This window comes from Salmo salar, chromosome ssa01 (genome assembly GCF_905237065.1).
Source record: "Salmo salar chromosome ssa01, Ssal_v3.1, whole genome shotgun sequence".
Taxonomy (NCBI): domain Eukaryota; kingdom Metazoa; phylum Chordata; class Actinopteri; order Salmoniformes; family Salmonidae; genus Salmo; species Salmo salar.
Genome location: NC_059442.1, coordinates 40,410,083 through 40,432,673, shown reverse-complemented (window position 1 = coordinate 40,432,673; position 22,591 = coordinate 40,410,083). Strand labels below are relative to the sequence as shown.

Here is a 22,591-nt window from a genome sequence, read left to right as displayed (position 1 = left end):
TTGTAATCTGGGAGATGGATTTGGATGTGACCCTATAGAGCATGGGCTCTCAAAACAAAATAATTCTGGTTGTTTTCTCTTTGGATTTTCTCCTACCATATCAATTGTGTTATAGTCTCTACATTATTTTAACATTTATACAAACTTTAAAGTGTTTTCTATCCAATGGTACCAATTATATGCATATCCTGGCTTCTGGGCCTGAGTAACAGGCAGTTTACTTTGGGCACATCAGTCAGACAGGAAGTGGAGAAAAATAGACCCTAGCCTGAAGAAGTTTTTAACACCTTCTCTAAAAGCTTTTTGGAGTCAAGTGTTTCAATTAAGGAGATGATATTGTAGGTGTGGGTAGCACAGGGTCCCTGCCCTTTAAATAAAGGCACACAAAGCCTGGTTACTGACTAATCTGTTCTTCTCCAGAATGATTGTTTAGTGTGAACCATGCCTACATCCCAAAAACTTTCACAGGACCATTAAAGACGCATTATGGAGATGCACAAAGCTGGAAAAGCTTACAAAAGCATTGCTAAAGACCTTGGTGTTCATCAATCCACGGTAAGACAAACTGTCTACAAATGGAGAAGATTCAGGACTGTTGCTACTCTCCCTAAGGAGTCGGCTTCCTGCGAAGATCACTCCAAGAGCACAAAGGGCAATCCTGAAAGAGGTGAGAAAGAACCCAAGGGTAACAGCAAAATATCTCTAGAACACTCTACAAACAACGAAAGTCTGTGTTCATGTGTCCTCTGTCAGAAAAACACAGAACAACAATGGTGTTCATGGAAGGACACCACGAAGGAAACCACTGCTGTCTAAACAAAACAGTGCGGCACATCTCAAGTTTGCCCAAGACCACCTGGATGTTCCACAACTCTTCTGGGAAAATGTGCTGTGGACAGATGAGAAAAAAGTTGAACTTTTGGGGAAAAATGCACAGCGCTATGTGTGGAGGGAAAAGGGCACTGCACACCAACACCAAAACCTCATCCCAACTGTGAAGCATGGTGAAGGGGGCATCACGCCTAGATGCCTTTCAATCACCGAGGGAACAATAAATTCAAAAGTGTATCAAGACATTTTACAGGAGAATGTCAGGTCAGCAGTCCATGACCTCAAACTTAAGAGAGGTTGGGTGATGCAACAAGACAATGACCCAAAGAAGACAAGTAAATCAACTAAAGAATGGCTGAAAAGGAAGAAGATTAATGTTTTGGAATGGCCAGGTCAGAGTCCTGAGATGCTGTGGCATGACCTGAAGAGGGCTGTGCAATCAAGACAACCCAGAAATATTGATGAACTGAAAAAGATTTGTAGGGAGGAATGGTTCAAAATTCCTCGTTAATGTTAGCTTGGAATGGATTCTGTACACCGGTTGCTGGCTCAGACTCAGGTCTCTCGGTAGAAGTGGTGTGGACAGGGCAGTATTAACCTCCTCGCTTGCGTCCCACCTACTCAACAGCCAGTTGAATCCTGTGGCGCGTTATTCAAATCCTTAGATATGCAATTACTTCAATGTTTCTATAAAATATGACTATTTTACACCATTTTAAAGATAAGACTCTCGTTAATCTAACCACACTGTCCGATTTCAAAAAGGCTTTACAACAAAAGCAAAACATTAGATTATGTCAGCAGAGTACCCAGCCAGAAATAATCAGACACCCATTTTTCAAGCTAGCATATAATGTCACATAAACCCAAACCACAGCTAAATGTAGCACTAACCTTTGATGATCTTCATCAGATGACAACCCTAGGACATTATGTTATACAATACATGCATGTTTTGTTCAATCAAGTTCATATTTATATCAAAAACCAGCTTTTTACATTAGCATGTGACTAGCATGTGACTAGCATTCCCACCGAACACTGCCGGTAAATTTACTAAATTACTCACGATAAATGTTCACAAAAAGCATAACAATTATTTTAAGAATTATAGATACAGAACTCCTCTATGCACTCGATATGTCCGATTTTAAAATAGCTTTTCGGTGAAAGCACATTTTGTAATATTCTCAGTAGATAGCCCGGCATCACAGGGCTAGCTATTTAGACACCCAGCAGGTTTAGCACTCATCAAAGTCAGATTTACTATAAGAAAAATGTTGTTACCTTTGTTGTCTTCGTCAGAATGCACTCCCAGGACTTCTACTTCAATAACAAATGTTGGTTTGGTCCAAAATAATCCATCGTTATATCCAAACAGCGGCGTTTTGTTCGTGCGTTCTAGACACTATCCTAAAGGCTAAATAAGGGTGACGAGCATGGCGCAATTCGTGACAAAAGAATTCTAAATATTCCATTACCGTACTTCGAAGCATGTCAACCGCTGTTTAAAATCAATTTTTATGCCATTTTTCTCATAAAAAGCGATAATATTCCGACCGGGAATCTGCGTTTAGATAAACAGACAAAGGAAAAGAAACCATTCGGTCGAAGCGGGCACGCGCCTAAGCCCATAGTACTCTGAGTGGCCACTTGCCAAAAGCGATAAAGTGTTTCAGCCAGAGCCTGCCTCGATATCGTTCAACGTTTTCCCGGGCTCTGAGACCCTATGGAAGACGTAGGAAGTGTCACGTTATTGCACAGATCCTGAGTCTTCAATAAAAAGAGCCAAGATGAAACACTACTTCTCAGACAGGCCACTTCCTGCTTGAAATCTTCTCAGGTTTTGGCCTGCCATAGGAGTTCTGTTATACTCACAGACACCATTCAAACAGTTTTAGAAACTTTAGGGTGTTTTCTATCCAAAGCCAATAATTATATGCATATTCTAGTTACTGGGCAGGAGTAGTAACCAGATTAAATCGGGTACGTTTTTTATCCAGCCGTGCAAATACTGCCCCCTATCCCCAACAGGTTAAGCGCCTTTGTCGCTCGACTTCAGGCGGTTAAAGGGGGTGTTGAGGTCCACACCATTCTCGGCCAAATGATGCCTGCCATGCGTCAAGACACCATCTGACGTCACCTTTGCCATAACTTCGAGAGACGACAGATCAGAACAACAGTTTAGTTCAGTTCATTTCTGATTCAGGAAACATTGACTATATGACAAATTATTACTTTTACCAATTATTCTTAATACCAATTTCTAAACATATGTCAAAGAGAATAACAACACATTCATGTGTTTTTCCAGCAGCAGACTATGAGCAATAATGTCAAAAGCTGCACTGAAGTCTAACAAGACAGCCCCCACAATCATTTTATCCTGAATTTCTCTCAGCCAATCATCAGTCATGGGTGAACAGGGAGTACAGGTGGGGGCTGAGCACGTACCCTTGTGAGGCCCCTGTGTTGAGGATAATTGAAGTGGAAGTGTTGTTTCCTAACTTCACCACCTGGGGGCGGCCCGTCATGAAGTCCAGGATCGAGTTGCACAGGGCGGGGATCAGACCCAGGGCCCCGAGCTTAATGATGAGCTTGGAGGGTACTATGGTATTGAATGTGGAGCTATAGTCAATGAACAACATTCTTACATATTTATTCCTCTTGTCTTGATGGGGTAGGGCAGTGTGTAGTGTGATGGCAATTGCATCGTCTGTGGATCTTTGGGGCGGTAAGCAAATGGGAGTTGGTCTAGCATGTCAGGTAAGGTAGAGGTGATATGATCCTTAACTAGCCTCTCAAAGCACTTCTTGATGAGAGAAGTGAGTGCTATGGGGCGATAGTCATTAAGTTCAGTTACCTTTGCTTTCTTGGTTACAGGAACAATGGTGGACATCTTGAATCAAGTGGGGACAGCAGACTGGGATAGGGAGAGATGTAATATGTTTGTAAACAAACACTTAAGCCAGCTGGTCAGTGCATGCTCTGAGGACGTGGCTAGGGATGACGTCTGGACCTGCAGACTTGCGAGGGTTACCATGCTTAAATGTCTTGCTCACATTGGCCACGGAGAAGGAGAGCCCTAAGTCCTTGGTAGCGGGCCGTGTAAGTGGCACTGTGTTATTCTCAAAGCGGGCGAAGAAGGTGTTTATCTTGTTCGGAATGCAAGACATCGGTGTCTGCGAGATGGCTGGTTTTCCCTTTGTAGTCTGTGATTGTCTGCAGACCCTGCTACATATGTCTCGTGTCTGAACCGTTGACTTGCGACTTCCCTTTGTCTCTATACTGATGTTTTGCCTGTTTGTTTGCCTTACGGAGGGAATAACTACACTGTTTGTATTCGGCCTTATTCCCAATCATCTTGCCATGGTCAAATACAGTTGTTCGTGCTTTCAGTTTTGCGAGAATGCTGCCATTTATCCACGGTTTCTTGTTAGGGTAGGTTTTAATAGTCACAGTAGGTACAACATCTCCTATACACTTCCTGCTAAACTCAGTCAGCGTATCAGTGTATTCGTCACTGTTATTCTCGAAGGCTACCCAGATCATATCCCAGTCCGCGTGATCAAAACAATCTTGAAGCGTGGATTCCAATTGGTCAGACCAGCATTGAATAGTCCTTAGCACGGGTACTTCCTGTTTCTGCCTATAGGAAGGGAGGGCCAAAATGGAGTATGATCTGATTTGCCGAAGGGACGGCGGGGGGGCTTATTGGCATCCCGGAAGTTGGAGTAGCAGTAGTTTAGTGTTTTAGCAGCGCGAGTACTAGAGTCAATGTGTTGATAGAACTTTGGTAGTGTTTTTCTCAAATTTGCTTTGTTAAAATCCCCAGCTACAATAAATGCAGCCTTAGGTATGTGGTTTCCAGTTTGCATAAAATCCAGTGAAGTTCTTTGAGGGCCATCGTGGTATCGGCTTGAGGGAAATATACAAGGCTGTGACTATAACCAAAGAGAATTCTCTTGGGAGATAATTCGGTCGGCATTTGATTGTGAGGTATTCTAGGTCGGGTGAACAAAAGGACTTGAGTTTCTGTATTTTATCACAATCACACCATGAGTGGTTAATCAGGAAACATACACCCCCACTTTTCTTCTTCCCGGATAGTTCTTTATTCCTGCCTGCACGATATACTGAGAACCCAGCTGGCTGTATGGACAACGATACTATATCCCGAGTGTGCCATGTTTCTGTGATACAGAGTATGTTACAATCCCTGATGTCGCTCTGGAAGGAGATTCTCGCCCTGAGCTCATCTACTTTATTATCCGGAGACTGAACATTAGCGAGTAATATACTCGGAAGCGGTGGATGGTGTGTGCGCCTCCTGAATCGGACTTGAAGTTCTCTCCGAATACCTCTTCTCCGCCTGCGGTGTTTTGGATCAGCCTCTGGAATCAGTTCAATTGACCTGGGGGGTGCAAACAAAGGATCCAATTCGGAAAATGTGTATTCCCAGTCGTGATGCTGGTGAGTTACCGCTGCTTTGATATCCAAAAGGGCAATGCAAATAGTCTGGGTAGTGTCGTGGACGAATCAGAATTAGTTGGGTAACATAGATAATTAAGATGTTTTATTAGTATAATATGCTTATTTGAGGTACTTGTCATTAGAAAGTGTCCATTGGACTCTGGTGTCTTTTCAGTTGCACGTCTACCTTAGCTGGGGCTCAGACACTTGGGGCCCAGAGAGGGGAGAGGTCAGACTTGTCGTCATGGGAATGTGTCTTTACCTATTTCTTAAACCATGTGAAGGGATGCGTGATTAATGGGGAACCAATGACTTGTCTCCACAATGTCTGTGAGCAAGTCACTCCCTCCTTTTCTTTATTGTGGCGATGATTATGGCAGTAAATGGAACCTTGTATGTCCTCTCTTAGATCTCACACTTATCCTGTGATAATATATGGCCTAGAGGCTCACTCCCCCCAGTGAGCCTGTCCAGGAGTGGGGTCAAGAGGGGGTTTGCTTGAGATGGGAGTATCTAGAGTTGACAATTGATATATGCCATTGGATGAAATAGTTCTGTTCAATACCGTACCAGGGAGGGACGGTTCTAAGGAGACCAGATACTGGGCTATACCATTAATCCTGTTGACATAGCAGTTACTGTCTGATGTGTTTTATTGATATCTGTCATACAAAACTTAACCTTTGTGAACTGTTACTAAGTATCTGTGGTTTGTCAATGTACGTTGAAGGGGCTGTATCGTTGCTATAAAAGATCCCTGTAGCCATTCTGTAATCACCTCATTAAATTATTCATTCGAGAGAGTGCATTATTGGGGGTCAAGAACTTTTGCAAAAGTATCTTAATTAAGTATTAAAGATGTAGTTTAACTCGGACTGGTGTGTTTAACTCCTCAAAAGCCAGCGAGCATTTGGCCTCCTTTCATAAAAAAAGTATAAAATAATAGCTAATCAGCGTTGAGCTACACTGAGTGAGCTCAACTGTGAATGGTCCTGGCACACCAAAGAAAAGTGTCAAGGGAAGCCAGTATGGATTTGGCTTCACTCCTACCACACCGCATGAAGAGAAATATGTCATTGACAGAAACAACTTGAATTGTTGCTTCTCGTTGTGTTATTGTCCTCCATTGGCCAGCTAGCTAGCAAAAATGGTCCCTTTTCTATGTTAACCATGGAAGGACATAGGGATTTGGACTTGAAGTTTTACTTAATTCTCCGTACTGGCCAATGATTATAATGGTGATTCTGATCCAACTATAAATTCATACATTGTGTCCCTGGACTGAGAGGATAGAAGTTCAATATGTAGCCAAATGTAGAAGGCTAATAATGGTAAGTAGCTAATGTTGCCCATGAATGGAAGTTAGGCTAGCGAGCAAGCCTTTTTAGCCAGGTAGTCTGACAACAAAAAATCTAAGTATGACAGTATATTCTTTGACAGACCACCTTGTCAACATGAAAGAGAGGAGGATGGCATTGGCCTTTCTCTATAAGTAGGGTGAGTCAACATGTTTTTTTCAACTTGCATGAACGCATGCACACACACACACACACAAATCACAACCATGTACAGCCACATCATATTGAGCTTACATTGTTTGGACTAAATTGGTTTTGGTATCTTTTAGTTGTCAATGTATTAGACTAAGCATAGGTGATCTAATTATGTTGAAATGCTGAAATCGAAATGGTGCAGGAATAAGTGGAAGCAGCTCCTGTTTTCTTTGCGACTTGCAGCACCTCTCCATGGTTCTAAATCAATAGTTGTTCAGTAGTCCGAAAACATTTACTTGCTTGACCATGCCGTAGGTCGTGTAACTGTTTATTACATGCAATATGCTTTGTGGACTTCACCGGACAGAGGTTGCTCTATGATTTTGTGATGAAACAAAGGTTTGGTTGAATGCCACTGTGTCTTCTTATTTTGCCTGGTTGTAATATGGCTATTTTTTCTGGCTTGGCTTCCCAGGGATTTTACCCACGCACCACTACTGTAGATAGGCAGTGTGATGATCATTACAGGCCTGCCGACCAGACGCGTGTAGCCCTGTTTGCGCACCATCGCCTTGGCAAATTAATGACTAATAAATATTTAAAGCCCCAATGCAAACCGAAATAGACTGGGCCGTCTAAGGTGACTAACACACAACACCTCCTGTCCCATGTTATCCTCTTGGCTCGCTGTACTCCAGCAATAGCTCTCAGACAGAGGATGCTTCCTAAATGGGACCATATTCCCTATATAGTGCACTACTTTTGACTAGAGCACTATGGGGCCTTGTCAAAAGAAGGGGAATATATATTTGGAATAGGGTGGCATTTGGGACAGACCCAGACACTTCAAAAACAGAAGGTCAAGGCTTCATAACAATGCTGTGGCCAACAGGTATCATTGATTGATAGATATGTTGTCGGTGGTTTGGGGGGTTTCTCATGCACACACATGCACAAAGACACAGACACAGGCTCCAGAATAGACTACATGGCTTAAGAAATGCTCTACTGGAGAACATAGAATGCCATGGCAGGAGTAATTTGGATACATTTGAGCGGTGTCAGACATACACACACACACTGCGTTAAGCCACTCTGAAGAAAGTGGCAGTGTCATTTGAATGACATCTGGTCTTTATCACCTGTTTCTACAGCCTTTGAGTGGTCGTCCTTGTGTTGAACTGTCCACTGTAATGCTTGTTTGTTGCATTGTAAATTAGGTTAGCTGTGGATTAGGTTGATGCGCCTTGTTCGTGTAATGCAGTTTATTTTCCTCAGAAAGCCTTTGCAGGTGTCAGGAGGAATTAGCTCTAAATTGTCAATCTTTCTTCTCTCTCTCTATTTTCCTAATGTCTTGCACAGGTCTGTCTCTCTCACTCATTCTATCCTCTGACAGGATCTCCTCGAAGGGGTTTGTAGTGGTGGGAGCCTGAATGTTATTCCATTGGAATATAGAGTAACTCTCAGGTTTTAAGTCTGGAAAAGACTACAACGAATTCTCTTATACCCTTTAGGTTTTAGGGAATTTGCATGTACCTGTCATGTAAAGTTGAAGTCGGAAGTTTATATACACCTTAGCCAAATACATTTAAACTTAGTTTTCACAATTCCTGACATTTAATCCTAGTAAAAATTCCCTGTCTTAGGTCAGTTAGCATCACCATTTTATTTTAAGAACATGAAATGTCAGAATAATAGTAGAGAGAATTATTTATTTCAGCTTTTAATTCTTTCATCACATTCCCAGTGGGTCAGAAGTTTACATACACTCAATTAGTATTGGGTAGCATTGCCTTTAAATTGTTTAACTTGGGTCAAATGTTTCTGGTAGCCTTCCACAAGCTTCCCACAATAGGTTGGGTGAATTTTGGCCCATTCCTACTGACAGCTGGTGTAACTGAGTAAGGGTTGTAGGGCTCCTTGCTCGCACATGCTTTTTCAGTTCTGCCCTCAAATTTTCTATGGGATTGAGGTCAGGGCTTTGCGATGGCCATTCCAATACCTTGACTTTGTTAAGCCATTTTGCCACAACTTTGGAATTATGCTTGTGGTCATTGTCCATTTGGAGGACCCATATGCGACCAAGCTTTAACTTCCTGACTGATGTCTTGAGATGTTGCTTCAATATATCCACATCATTTTCCACCCTCATGATGCCATCTATTTTGTGAAGTGCACCAGTCCCTCCTGCAGCAAAGCACCCCCACAACATGATGCTGCCACCCCCGTGCTTCACGGTTGGGATGGTGTTCTTCGGCTTGCAAGCATCCCCCTTTCTCCTCCAAACATAACGATGGTCATAATGGCCAAACAGTTTTATTTTTGTTTCATCAGACCAGAGGACATTTCTCCAAAAAGTACGATCTTTGTCCCCATGTGCTGTTGCAAACCGTAGTCTGGCTTTTTTATGGCGGTTTTGGTGCAGTGACTTCTTCCTTGAGTGGCCTTTCAGGTTGTCGATATTGGACTCGTTTTACTGTGGATATTGATACTTTTGTACCCGTTTCCTCCAGCATCTTCACATGGTCCTTTGCTGTTGTTCTGGGATTGATTTGCACTTTTCGCAACAAAGTACGTTCATCTCTAAGAGACAGAACGCGTCTCCTTCCTGAGCGGTATGACGGCTGCGTGGTCCCATGGTGTTTATACTTGTGTACTATTGTTTGTACAGATGAACGTGGTTCCTTCAGGCATTTGGAAATTGCTCCCAAGAATGAACCTGACTTGTGGAGGTCTCCAAAAAAACATTCTGAGGTCTGGGCTGATTTATTTTGATTTTCCCATGATGTCAAGCAAAGAGGCATTGAGTTTTGAAGGTAGGCCTTGAAATACATCCACAGGTACATCTCCAATTGACTCAAGTTATGTCAATTAGCCTATAAGAAGCTTCTAAAGCCATGACATCATTTTCTGGAATTTTCCAAGCTGTTTAAAGGCACAGAGAACTTAGTGTATGTAAACTTCTGACCCACTGGAATTGTGATACAGTGAATTATAAATGAAATCATCTGTCTCTTAACAATTGTTGGAAAAATTACTAGTGTTTTACACAAAGTAGATGTCCTAACCGACTTGCCAAAACTATAGTTTGTTAACAAGAAATTTGTGGAGTGGTTGAAAAACGAGTTTTAATGATTCCAACCTAAGTGTATGTAAACTTCCGACTTCAACTGTAGCTACTGTCAACATATGGTGACATTTTGGTAGAGCATGTCAAAGTCCATGTCATTTTTTTTGCACTACAACATTTTCCGCTGTTATTGCAATGGAGCAATCTTTATTTTGATCAAATCTCTGTCTGCCTTGATTGCATATACAGTGTATTCTGAAAATATTCAGACCCCTTGACTTTTTCCACATTTTGTTACGTCACAACCTTATTCTAACATGGAATACGTAGTTTTCTCCCCCTCATCAATCTACACACAATATCCCATAATGACAAAGCAAAAAGTTTTTTTTTTCTTGCAAATGTATATATATAATAAATGTCAATATTACATTTACATAAGTATTCAGACCCTTTACTCAGTACTTTGTTGATGCACATTTGGCAGCGATTACAGCCTTGAGTCTTCTTGGGTATGACACTACAAGTTTGGAACACCTGTATTTGGGGAGTTTCTCCCGTTCTTCTCTGCAGATCCTCTCAAGCTCTGCTATTTTCAGATTTCTCCAGAGATATTAGATCGGGTTCAAGTCCGTGCTCTGGCTGGGCCACTCAAGGACATTCAGAGACTTGTCCCAAAGCCAATCCTGCATTGTCTTGGCTGTGTGCTTAGGGTCATTATCTTGTTGGAAGGTGAAACTTCGCCCCAGTCTGAGGTCCTGAGCTCTATGGAGCAGGTTTTCATCAAGGATCTCTCTGTACTTTGCTCCGTTCAGCTTTTCCTCAACCCTTACTAGTCTCCCAATCCCTGCTGCTGAAAAACATCCCCAAAACATGATGCTGCCACCACCATATTTGACTGTGGTGCAAGGTTTCCTCCAGACGTTGACGCTTGCTGTTCAGGCCGAAGAGTTCCATCTTGGTTTCATCAGACCAGAGAATCTTGTTTCTCATGGTCTGAGAGTCTTTAGGTGCTTTTTGGCAAATTCCAATTGGGCTGTCATGCACCTTTTACTGAGGAGTGGCTTCCCTCTGGCCACTCTACCCTAAAGGCCTGATTGGTGGAGTTCTGCAGAGATGGTTGTCTTTCTGGAAGTTTCTACCATCTCCACAGAGGAACACTGGAGTACTGTCAGATTGACCATTGGGTTCTTGGTCACCTCCCAGACCAAGGCCCTTCTCACCTGATTGCTCAGTTTGGCTTGCTGGCCAGCTCTAGGAAGAGTCTTGGTTGTAAGGGCTGTCGGGAGAGAGAGTAGACCAAGGTGCAGCGGAGTTAGTGTTCATCATTGAATATTTAATAGACAAAAGAACACGATACAAAAACAAGAAAATGACAGCCAAACAGTCCTGTCAGGTGCAAAACACTAACAGAAACAATTACCCACAAAACCCCAACGGAAAAAACAGGCACTTATGTGTGACTCCCAATCAGCAACAACACTCTACAGCTGTGCCTGATTGGAAGCCACACGGCCAAAATCAACGAAACAAACCAACATAGAAAAATGCACATAGAATGCCCACCCAATGTAACACCCTGGCCTAACCAAAATAAAGAACAACAACCCCTCTCTATGGCCAGGGCGTTACATCCATCATTCTTCCATTTAAGAATGATGGAGGCCACTGTGTTCTTGGGGATCTTTAATGCTGCAGAAATGTTTTGGTACTCTTCCGCAGATCTGTGCCTCGACACAATCATGTCTCGGAGCGCTACGGACAATTCCTTCAACCTCATGGCTTGGTTTTTGCTCTGACATGCACTGTTAGTGACAGGTTAGTGCCTTTAAATCATGTCCAATCAATTGAATTTGAAAATAAAGGAGAACCACTATTTCTTGTCCCGGAATCCCGCTTAACTGACAGGTTGGAACCTGCTTGACAGAGACCCTAATCTAGCTAAGCTGCTAGCCATCAAGCTAACGAAGTTAGTCCCAGATGAGTTTTGCAAAGCAGCCCCCTTTGTCTGGAGAGAAAATGTACGGTTCCAGCAATGTAGAAGCTGTATCTACTATGGACAAACTGGACCTCTCAGAGTTCCAATGCGGCAATTGTTTGTTTGCCGAGTATTATAGGCTTAAGGTGGCTTCCTTGATCACACAGGTTGCCAGACTACGTAAGAAACTGGCAAAATGCAGAGTGGAATGTTCACCTTTTCTACGCCGGTGCCTGGACGGTGTTCACGCTTGTTGGATGCATCTCTGCCTGGTCGTTATCCGACTGGCCGGTGTTAACCGGAGTTCATTCACCAGGGGAGTTATCTACTGCCTCTCCTTCCACATCTAATAGTGGAGTCGAATAGGAGCATGGCAATCAATGATGGTTGCATGTCACAAGCCGTGGAAGCTGAAGACAGTGGCCTCCCGCAAAGCACTCTACACTCCCAACGAGAGGCCCGGAGCGCTTACAAACAACACACAGTTTCGCCGTGCTGTAACCTGATCTTCCTGCACCTTTTTTTTGCTGGGATGCCTGTGTCTGCAGGCGCCGGAACCTACAGGCTCAAGTTATCCTGCCACTCGCCATCCTTAAAGGGTTCTCCGAAACCTGTGAAGAGTGGAAGTATTTCCTTGTCCTTCTTGCCAGCTGTGATTTTGGGCCGCTCCATGGTAAGAAATTTGACAGTTCCTGATGCAAAAACAATGTCCTATCCCGGAGCTCGAGTAAATGACATTACTAAAAAGCTCCTGAATTTACTACGTCAGGACATGGACATCGATTCTATCGTAGTCCATGTGGGTTTTAATTACATTATGAATGGCGGCTCTGAACAGTTGAAACTGGATTTCAAAGAGCTGACTGACTCTCTGCTAGACACTAATAAAAAACCTATCATATCTGACCCTGTGCCCTCTCTGAATCATGGCATTGAATGCTTCAGCAGGATTCTTTCTCTTCACAACTGGCTATGTGATTATTGCAGCTCAATGGGTGTAACTTTTGTTGATGATTTCGATACCTTTTGGATGCAAAACACGTTTTATAAGGAGGATGGGATCCACCCAAATAATTTGGGTTCCTGGATCCTTTCACAGCATTATAAGGCAGCGTTGAGACAATGACTTATCGATGACCCAAGCCCAGCTCAGTTAATCCCTACCATTGTGTTGCTGAGTTGTCATAATGCTTTAGCAAATGTACATTTACCTGGAGCGTTGGTAGACACATTGTAATTAACCTAATTTATGTCCCTCTAACTGCCCGGAATGCCTCTGCTGATCCTACAGCTATTGTATGCAGCAACCATATGCATGTGAACCAGATTTATGCTGTTAGCAAAGAGGCGGTGTGCCTTAGTAGGAAGTCACTGTGTGCAGCTCACCCTGCACTAACATCAATAACATGAGCATGTCTACTTCTGCTAAACTTCCTAGTAAACCAATGAAAACAAGCAAGCATCCCAGAAAACTGCTCAAAATAGCCCACGTTAACATGTTGCTTAACCCTTTCACACGTACCATCACACGGGTGTGATCGTTCTATAGCGGTCCCTGAAGCGTACGATCACACCCCGTGTGATTAGAACACTCATTTAGAATGGCCAGTTTCGAATGACGCAACAATCAGTATTTGAGCTGGCCACACTTTTTTTCAGAAACTATTTACACAAATACAGTCCTTACAAAGTTATGTCCAGAATGTGAGCAGTTTATTTTTGAATGCAACGTTCAGATATTCACAGAAGTATCTATAGCATAACACAATCATCCTAACCGGAAAAATGTAGGCTACATTTGTCCTAGCGCTAACTGAGGAAAGATTGATGCAACACAAGCAGTCATATTTTCTAACTCTCAGCTGACATAAACTACACTATGAATTAGCTAATAGCAATTACTATGCAGAATTAATCACATCACGGGTGAGCTCACCGTTGATCAAAATAATTGAGTACAACACTTTCAAGAAATCGAAAGTAATCCGACGATTAGTTTCAGCGCGCAGCCATGCTTTTTTACCTCACAGAAACCAAAGATAATAAGAGAAGACAAGATTAGTTTGGTCTGTTTATAGTATGCATGTTGAAGGGGTGTCTACCATCGTTCACATCCCACATTCACTTCCTAAAGTTCTCAAAAAATGAGTGAACCCTTATTCACCTCATTTTGTTATAGCATCTTTGGTCTGACAGACGATCAAGTGAAACCCAGAATGCATTGTATGTCAACAAACATGGCTACACACATAGCTGGAATTAGCTTAGCTCATAATAATCAGTACAACCTTCAAAACATTATTTTACACACATACTATGTGCCCATTACAATCTATGCAAAAATCGGAATGCATGATTTATCACCGGTAATTGAAAGACGTGAATAAAATAGTAAATATATCAATAGTACCACACAAAACATTCTCTGATAGTGATTTATTGATACAAATGGCGCGTGCAGGCAGTCAAATCACGGTAACCTCTCACTCCCACTCTGAGCCATTCAGTGTTGTTGTTTATGTATGTAGCTAGTGATCTAAGCTGTAGCATTAGCAATGTCTTTCAAAAGGAGACAACTCACAAATGCAGAAATTCTGGAGATGAAAAAAAGTCTTAGTCTGAAAGTCAGGAATCAGATTCTGACAGTGACAGAGGACCCCTTGTCTGAGGACCCCTTGTCCACTGACAAAGTCTCAGTTCCCTTTCAAGTTGCTGGTGGTGATGAAGGCAGACCGATAGTGGATGAAGTACAGGAGTTCTGTGGTAGCTGGAAGGCTGCCAGCCATTTCACCCCTCCTGGCCCTGCTGTTTGTGTTGATGAGTCCCAGTCTGGAGTGCAACACCCCTTGCCATTTCCATCTGAGGCAGAGTGCTTCAAGTTGTTTCTGACAGAGGAGCAGGTGGGAGACATAGTAGAGACCAATCGCTATGCCTTGGAGCTACAGGAGAAGAGAGAGCCAGGAGTGGGGGGGGGGGGACGACAACCACAATTAGTGAAATGTATACATTCCTGGTGACAGTCCTTCTCATGGGGATAGTAAAGAAGAACTCCCTAAGAGAATACTGGAGCAGAGATCCTATGTTTGCAACTCCCTTCTTTGCCACCCTCTTTTCCCAAGATTGCTTTCTAGTTCTGCTGCTATGACTGCATTTCATCAACAACGCTACTGCCATCCTAAACGACCCGTTATACAAAATAAGAAATGTCAACAGCTGGCAGTAAAGTGCCATGACAAACGAGACATCCATGTCCTCTCCACTGTCCATACAGCAACCATGTCGGTCACAGGGAAGGTGGACCACCTGACGGGAGAAAGAAACAAACCAGACAGAGAAACATCAAACCAGACTGCGTGCTTGACTATAACCTCAAATGTGGGCAGTGGATAAGGCTGACATGATAAACAGCTTTGTGGAATGCACTCAGAAAATGACCAAGTGGTGTAAGATATTTTTCCAGGGTAGCTTCAAAATACAACATGCCAATACTTCTGACGCATTTAGCATTGTTGTACAGAACTAATAGAATAATGTAACTAGCTACATAAGCACGATTGAATATAACACCATAAAAGGTGAGTAACATGAGTTACGTTACCTCGCGTGTCCACGGTTATAAGCAATATACACAAATATATTGTGCTCCATACACACAGTGAGCTACAGTAGAAACGGTATAACACAACACACAAACTATTATAACATAATAAGACACTTACTTTGATAGAAACGCAGTCTGGATTTGAAGATGGGTGTCTGTGGTGACGCCTCTAGCACTGAGACGTGGTGCCACTTGGGAGTCATAAGGCCAGGGTAGCTTCAAAATACAACACATGCTAATACTTCCCTGACACAATTAGCATTGTTTTCCAGAGGTAATAGAAGAATGTAGCTAGCTACCTAAGCATTGAGTATAACAACATAAATGTTATGAAATGAGTAACGTTACATCGCGTGTCTGCAGTTATAAGGAATATACACAAAAACATTATGCTACAGTAGAAACGACATAACACGACACACAAACTACTATAACGTAATAAGGCACTTACTTTGATAGAAACGCACACATTTCCAAAGTTATTATTGGTAAGTTATTATCGATGCAGGCAACAGACGTAAAATATGGACACGTGTATGCAGGACGGCAGATGAGCAAATGTCTGCAGACTTGAACTGCACAAACAATTGAGAAGTGTTTTGGGGAATTTTGTCCGGGTCAGAAATGTCTAAAAAATGAATTGGTCCGCAAAAGTAAAAATTACTACTTTTATGTGAATGAATGAGGCGGAACACACCTCAATTGAAACTGTTATTAGAAAATAAGAAACTTGTTAGACAAGTTGAAAACAGACTATAAATAAAAACAGTCTGCGTGCTTTGGTTTGAGGGCAGCGCGGATTAAATGTACTGTTAAGTAACAATCACATTCTGGAATGGAGAGAACGTTCTAACATCACGTGCATAAAAAAAACTAATGCGAAGGCGACCGTTAGAGATGTTTGGAACTCACGCATGAAAGAGTTAAGAAACAAGGTTCATGAAATTAGTAGTAACAGATGACATTCATATTCTGACTATCTCTGAGTCTCACTTGGACAATACCTTTGATGAAACAGTGGTAGGAATATAATGGTATAACATTTACAGACAAGACAGACATGCCAATAGTGGAGATGTTGCTGTTTATATCCAGACCCACATTCCTGTAAAGCTTAGAGAGGATCTTATGTTAAATACTGTTGAAGTAATATGGCTACAGGTTCATCTGCCTCACCTAAAGCCCATTCTTGTGCGAAGCTGCTATAGACCACCAAGGGCTAAAAAGTCAGGATCTGGATAACATGTGTGAAATGCTTGCTAATGTATGTAATAAACAGAGGTATATTTTCTTGGTGATTTAAATATTGACTGGCTTTCATCAAGCTACCCACTCAAGAAAAAGCTTCAAACTGTAACCAGTGCCTGCAACCTGGTTCAGGATATCAGTCGATCTACCAGGGTAGATACAAACAGCACAGGAATGAAATCAACATGTATTGATCACATCTTTACTAATGCTGCAGAAATGTCAAGCTGTATCCAGATCCATTGGATGTAGTGATGACAATATAGTAGCCATATCTAGGAAAACCAAAGTTCCAAAGGCTGGGCAAAATATAGTATTTAAGAGGTCATACAATACGTTTTGTAGTGATCCTATGTTTGTATTTGTATTTATTATGGATCCACATTAGCTGCTGATACAATGCTATTTTACAGTAAACAAATTGACAACAGACTTTCAGCACGCTTATAGGGAAGGACATTCAACAAACACAGCACTTACACAAATGACTGATGATTGGCCGAGAGAAATTGATGATAAATAGATTGTGGGGGATATTTTGTTAGACTTTAGTGCTACTTTTGACATTATCGATCATAGTCTGCTGCTGGAAAAATGTATGTGTTATGGCTTTACACCCCCTGCTATATTGTGGATGAAGAGGTACCTGTCTAACAGAACACAGAGGGTGTTCTGTAAAGGAAGGCTCTTCAACATAATCCAGGTAGAATCAAGAATTCCCCAGGGCAGCTGTCTAGGCCCCTTACCTTTTGAAATATTTACTAACGACATACATAGACACACTGAGTAAAGCCAGTGTGTCTATGTATGCAGATCACTCAACACTATACACATCAGCTACTACAGCGACTGAAATGACTGCAACACTTAACAAAGAGCTGCAGTTAGTTTCAGAATGTGTGGCATGGAATAAATTAGTCCTAAATATTTCAAAAACGAAAATCATTGTACTTGGATAAATCATTCACTAAACCCTAAAACTCTGCTAAATCTTGTGATACATAATGTGGAAATTGAACAAGTTGAGGTGACTAAACTGCTTGGAGTAACCCTGGATTGTAAACTGTCATGGTCAAAACATATTGATACAACAGTAGCTAAAATGGGAAGAAGTCTGTCCATAACAAAATGCTGCTCTACCTTCTTAACAGCACCATCAACAAGGCAGGTCCTACAGGCCCTAGTTTTGTCGCACCTGGACTACTGTTCAATTGCAATTGTCTCAGAACAGGGCAGCACTGATGGCCCTTGGATGTACACAGAGCGCTAACATTAATAATATGCATGTCAATCTCTCCTGGCTCAAAGTCGAGGGGAGATTAACTTCATCACTACTTGTATTTGTGAGTGTTGACATATTGAATGCACCGAGCTGTCCGTTTGAACTACTGGCACATAGCTCGGACACCCATGCATACCCCACATGTCCAGAACAGACTATGCGAGGCGCACAGTACTCCATAGCACCATGACTACATGGAACTCTATTCCACATCAAGTAACTGATGCAAGCAGTAACATTAGATTTTAAAAAACAGATACAAATATACCTTATTGAACAACGGGGACTGAGAAGCAACACAAACATAGGCACAGACACATACATACATACATGATAACATACGCACTATGCACACACGTATGCATGGATTTGGTGTTGTAGATATGTGGTAGTGGAGTAGGGGCCTGAGGGCACACAGTGTGTTGTGAATGTATTGTAATGTTTTTAAAATTGTATAACTGCCTTCATTTTGCTGGACCCCAGGAAGAGTAGCTGCTGCCTTGGCACATACAGTATCAAGAGCGAATTGACTCTGATGGGGTCAACTTTTCATGACAAACTGTACAGAGAGTGATAACAAAAATGTAAGGCTCAGTCATAATTGATGCTGCAGGGAGATGAACCAAGGCCACTCACTGTTCATGTATGCCATCAGCCTCAATCTATCCCCTTTTTTCTGTTTGCATTTGAAACACTTATCTCCCCCCTAGTTTAAACAGCCATGTTAGCTTTGCAGAAATTGCTATGAAATAATCTGACATTACAAAATGAGCCCACTGCCTGAAACAAACAGATAAGTTAAATCCATTTACAGATGGTGGCAGGGTGGACAGAATGATGAGGTGCCGGGAAAATACAGGCCAGAGAGAGACAAGAACGTTCAGTTTGATGGAATACACAAGAGATATAGCCATTTAGCTATGCTGTAGTATCCATTACACAGGCTATGCATGCTTGGTTCTAGTTCACAAAACGTGGTGTCGATGCCTCTGACTTTCTTATAACCATTTCAACAAAATGACAAATGGAAATTGAAATGACTTTGATCAAATTGACTAATACTTTATGCCTTTTTATTGTTATGGGGTGTTTTTGTTATTGTGTATCATCATAAGCTGTAAAAATGGTCCCATCAACTCCCTTTGAGGACATTTGCGAAGGAAGCAGCAGCCGTTTCCACAGGTGGGGAGACAGACGTAGCCAGACTGACTGACAAGGTCAAGCCACGGGAGATGAATCCCCGGAGAACACACAGGAAATGAAATATGGATTGACCAAATCTATTTGGCGTTAGTAAACATAACAAAGGGAGGAATCAAACCACCTGGGGTACTTTACCTAGTGGTTGTCCTTCATGACAGAAACCCTGAGAATGACACTTGTCACAGCCCAGGACGGACCAGATTGTTCAACTGTCCAGTCTCCAGCCAACTCAAGCACTGCGATTTTGATGATGGAATCAGGTGTCTGGACAGGAACACAGAAAGATAAAAGTTGTGTCTCAAATGGCACCATATTCCCTATATAGTGCACTACTTTTGACTATATACCTATGGGCACTGGTCAAAAGTAGTGGACTTTAAAGGGAATCGGGTGTCATTTGGGACCTATACAAAGAAATTATGGAAAGTGAAGAAATAGATCCACGAAATGGAATTAAGGGGTCTGTTTGCCCTTCCTGTCACGTTTGTCGTATGAAGGAGACCAAGGCGCAGCGTGTGTATCGTTCCACATTTTATTTTAACTGTGAAACTATGTAAGACATACAAATAAACTACTAAACAAAATAACCAACCGTGACAAGAGGTGAAACATACACTACCTCAAAATAATCTCCCACAAAACCTAGTGGGAAAAACAACAACTTAAATATGATCCCCAATTAGAGACAACGATGACCAGCTGACTCTAATTGGAGATCATCCCCCCAGAAAACATAGAAATACAGAAATTACAACCCCACATAGAAAGACATAAACTAGACAAAACCCCCAACATAGAAAAAAGAAACTAGAACCAATATAGAAATAAATAAACTAGACAAAACCCCCTGTCACGCTCTGACCTACTCTACCACAGAAAATAAAAGCTTTCTATGGTCAGGACGTGACACTTCCCAAACATTTGCCCCTTGGTGATCATGAATAACCAAATGGACAGTTGAACTTGGCAACGACAGTTAATAAACAAATAAGAGGAGGCTATTTTAGTCCGTCTCTGATCCTAGCTTTTACCAACCTTCACAGTGATTCAGTTTTAAAAAGCCTCTCGCTGTTTAACCACAAGTCTGAGGGTTACAGGAAATAATCTGACAGAGCCAATATCATATTATTTTAATTGTGAATGCTTAACATTTGTTAGGTGTGTGTACGGAGGCGAAGTCAGGTGCAGGAGATCAGAGTGTAGTAAACAGGCACACTTTAATTCTGGTCCAAAAACGACAGCACATAAAAACATAAACGGGCCAAAATCACGAAACATGACAAAAGTATGGCGCCTGACAATATCCACATAACAATAAACAATTACACACAAAGACATGGAGGGGAACAGAGGACTAAATACATGCAATGTGATTATGGAATGAAAACCAGGTGTGTATGGAACAAAACAAAACAAATGGACATATGAGAAATGGAGAGGCGATGGCTAGAAAGCCGGTGACGTCGATCGCCGAACGCCGCCATAACAAGGAGAGGAGCCGACTTCGGCGGAAGTCGTGACAACATTTATGAAATTACATTTACATTGTAGTCATTTAGCAGACACTCTTACCCAGAGTGACATACAATTAGTGCATTCATTTTAAGACAGCTAGATGAGACCACCACACATCACAGTCGTAGCAAGTACATTTTCCCTCAACAAAGTAGTTATCAGAAAAGTCAGTGCTAGTAGGAAAATAGGAAAATACACTTAAGTGTGTGTGTGTGTGTGTGTGTATGGGGGGGGGGGCATGTCTGAAGACCTACATTTATTGTCAATTTTCAGCGACACCTCATATGTTTTTTAAATTCTGTGAACGATATGCTGTAGCTTTCAAACTGTTCCTGTTTCTCTCACCATAGTTGGCAAGTCTGAAATGCAAGACTGCAATATGCTTTAACAGCCCAGTAACTCAAATCTCAGTCTGTCCGACCCTCAAGCGCTGGTGTGTTCTCTTCCCCTTCCCTATTGGTATTCATATGGCTCTCAACACAGTGGCTCACTAGTTCATAATAGCCCCAGCAGAATCCCTTCCTCAGAATGGATATTAAACTCCTGTAATGTTGAGAATGGAAGAGAAAGTATGGTGGATTTTGAACTACAACATATCTGTCGACTTCAGAATAATACTGTGGACAATATTTTTTAGAGCAATAACACTACCAAATTACAATAATATAATCTTTATTACATACAGTACCAGTTAAAAGTTTGGACACACCTACTCATTCAAGGTTTTTTCTATATCTTTACTATTTTCTACACTGTAGAATAATAGTGAAGACATCAAAACCATGAAATAACACATATGGGATAATGTAGTAACAGAAAAAATGTTAAACAAGTCTGAGATTCAAATTTGAGATTCTTCAAAGTAGCCATCCTTTGCCTTGATGACAGTTTTGCACACCAGTGGCATTATCTCAACCAGCTTCATAAAGTAGTCACCTGGAGTGATTTTCAATTAACAAGTGTGCCTTGTTAAACGTTAATTTGTGGAATTTCTTTCATTCTTAATGCGTTTGAGCCAACCAGTTGTGTTGTGACTAGATAGGGGTGGTATACAGAAGATAGCCTTATTTGGTAAAAGACCAAGTACATATTATGTCAAGAACAGCTCAAATAAGCAAAGAGAAACAACAGTCCATCATTACTTTTTAAGACTTGAAGGTCAGTCAATGTGGAAAATTTCAAGAACTGCAGTCACAAAAACCATCAAGTGATATGTTGAAATTGGCTCTCATGAGGACCGCCACAGGAAAGGAAGACCCAGAGTTACCTCTGCTGCAGAGGATACATTCATTGGAGTCACCAGCCTCAGAAATTGCAGCCCGAATAAATTCACCACCGAGTTCAAGTAACAGACACATCTCAAAATCAACTGTGCAGAGGAGACTGCGTGAATCAGGCCTTCATGGTTGAATTGCTGCAAAGTAACTAGTACTAAAGGACACCAATAATAAGAAGAGACTTGCTTGGGCCAAGAAACACGAGCAATGGACATTAGACCAGTGGAAATCTGTCTTTTGGTCTGATTTCCAACCGCCGTGTCTTTGTGAGACTCAGAGTACCGTAATTTCCTGACTATTAAGCGCACCTGAATATAAGCTGCACCCACTGAATAAAAAAAAAACTAATACTTTGAACATAAATAAGCCGCAGGTGCCTACCGGTACATTGAAACAAATGAACTTTACACAGGCTTTAACGAAACACGGCTTGTAACAAAAATAAATAGGCTTTAATGAAACACGGCTTGTAACAAAAAATAAAAAATTAGCAGTAAGCTTTAGTTGTCTTTTTGCACTGAGTCAATTCCTCACGCTGCTGTTTCCAACGTCTTATCATCGACTCATTAAGACCAAGCTCCCGTGCAGCAGCTCTATTTCCTTTTCCAACAGCCAGATCA

At 41.8% G+C, this 22,591-nt stretch overlaps 1 long non-coding RNA gene across 1 annotated transcript; it reads right to left on the bottom strand.

Moving 5' to 3' along the window:
• Positions 1–14,726: 14,726 nt before the first annotated feature.
• LOC123726743 (uncharacterized) lies at positions 14,727–16,261 on the bottom strand. Its single transcript, XR_006758868.1, has 3 exons — positions 15,898–16,261; positions 15,565–15,662; positions 14,727–14,784 (listed from the first exon to the last, which is right to left on the bottom strand). It is a non-coding gene; the product is annotated as an uncharacterized lncRNA (long non-coding RNA).
• Positions 16,262–22,591: the final 6,330 nt, after the last annotated feature.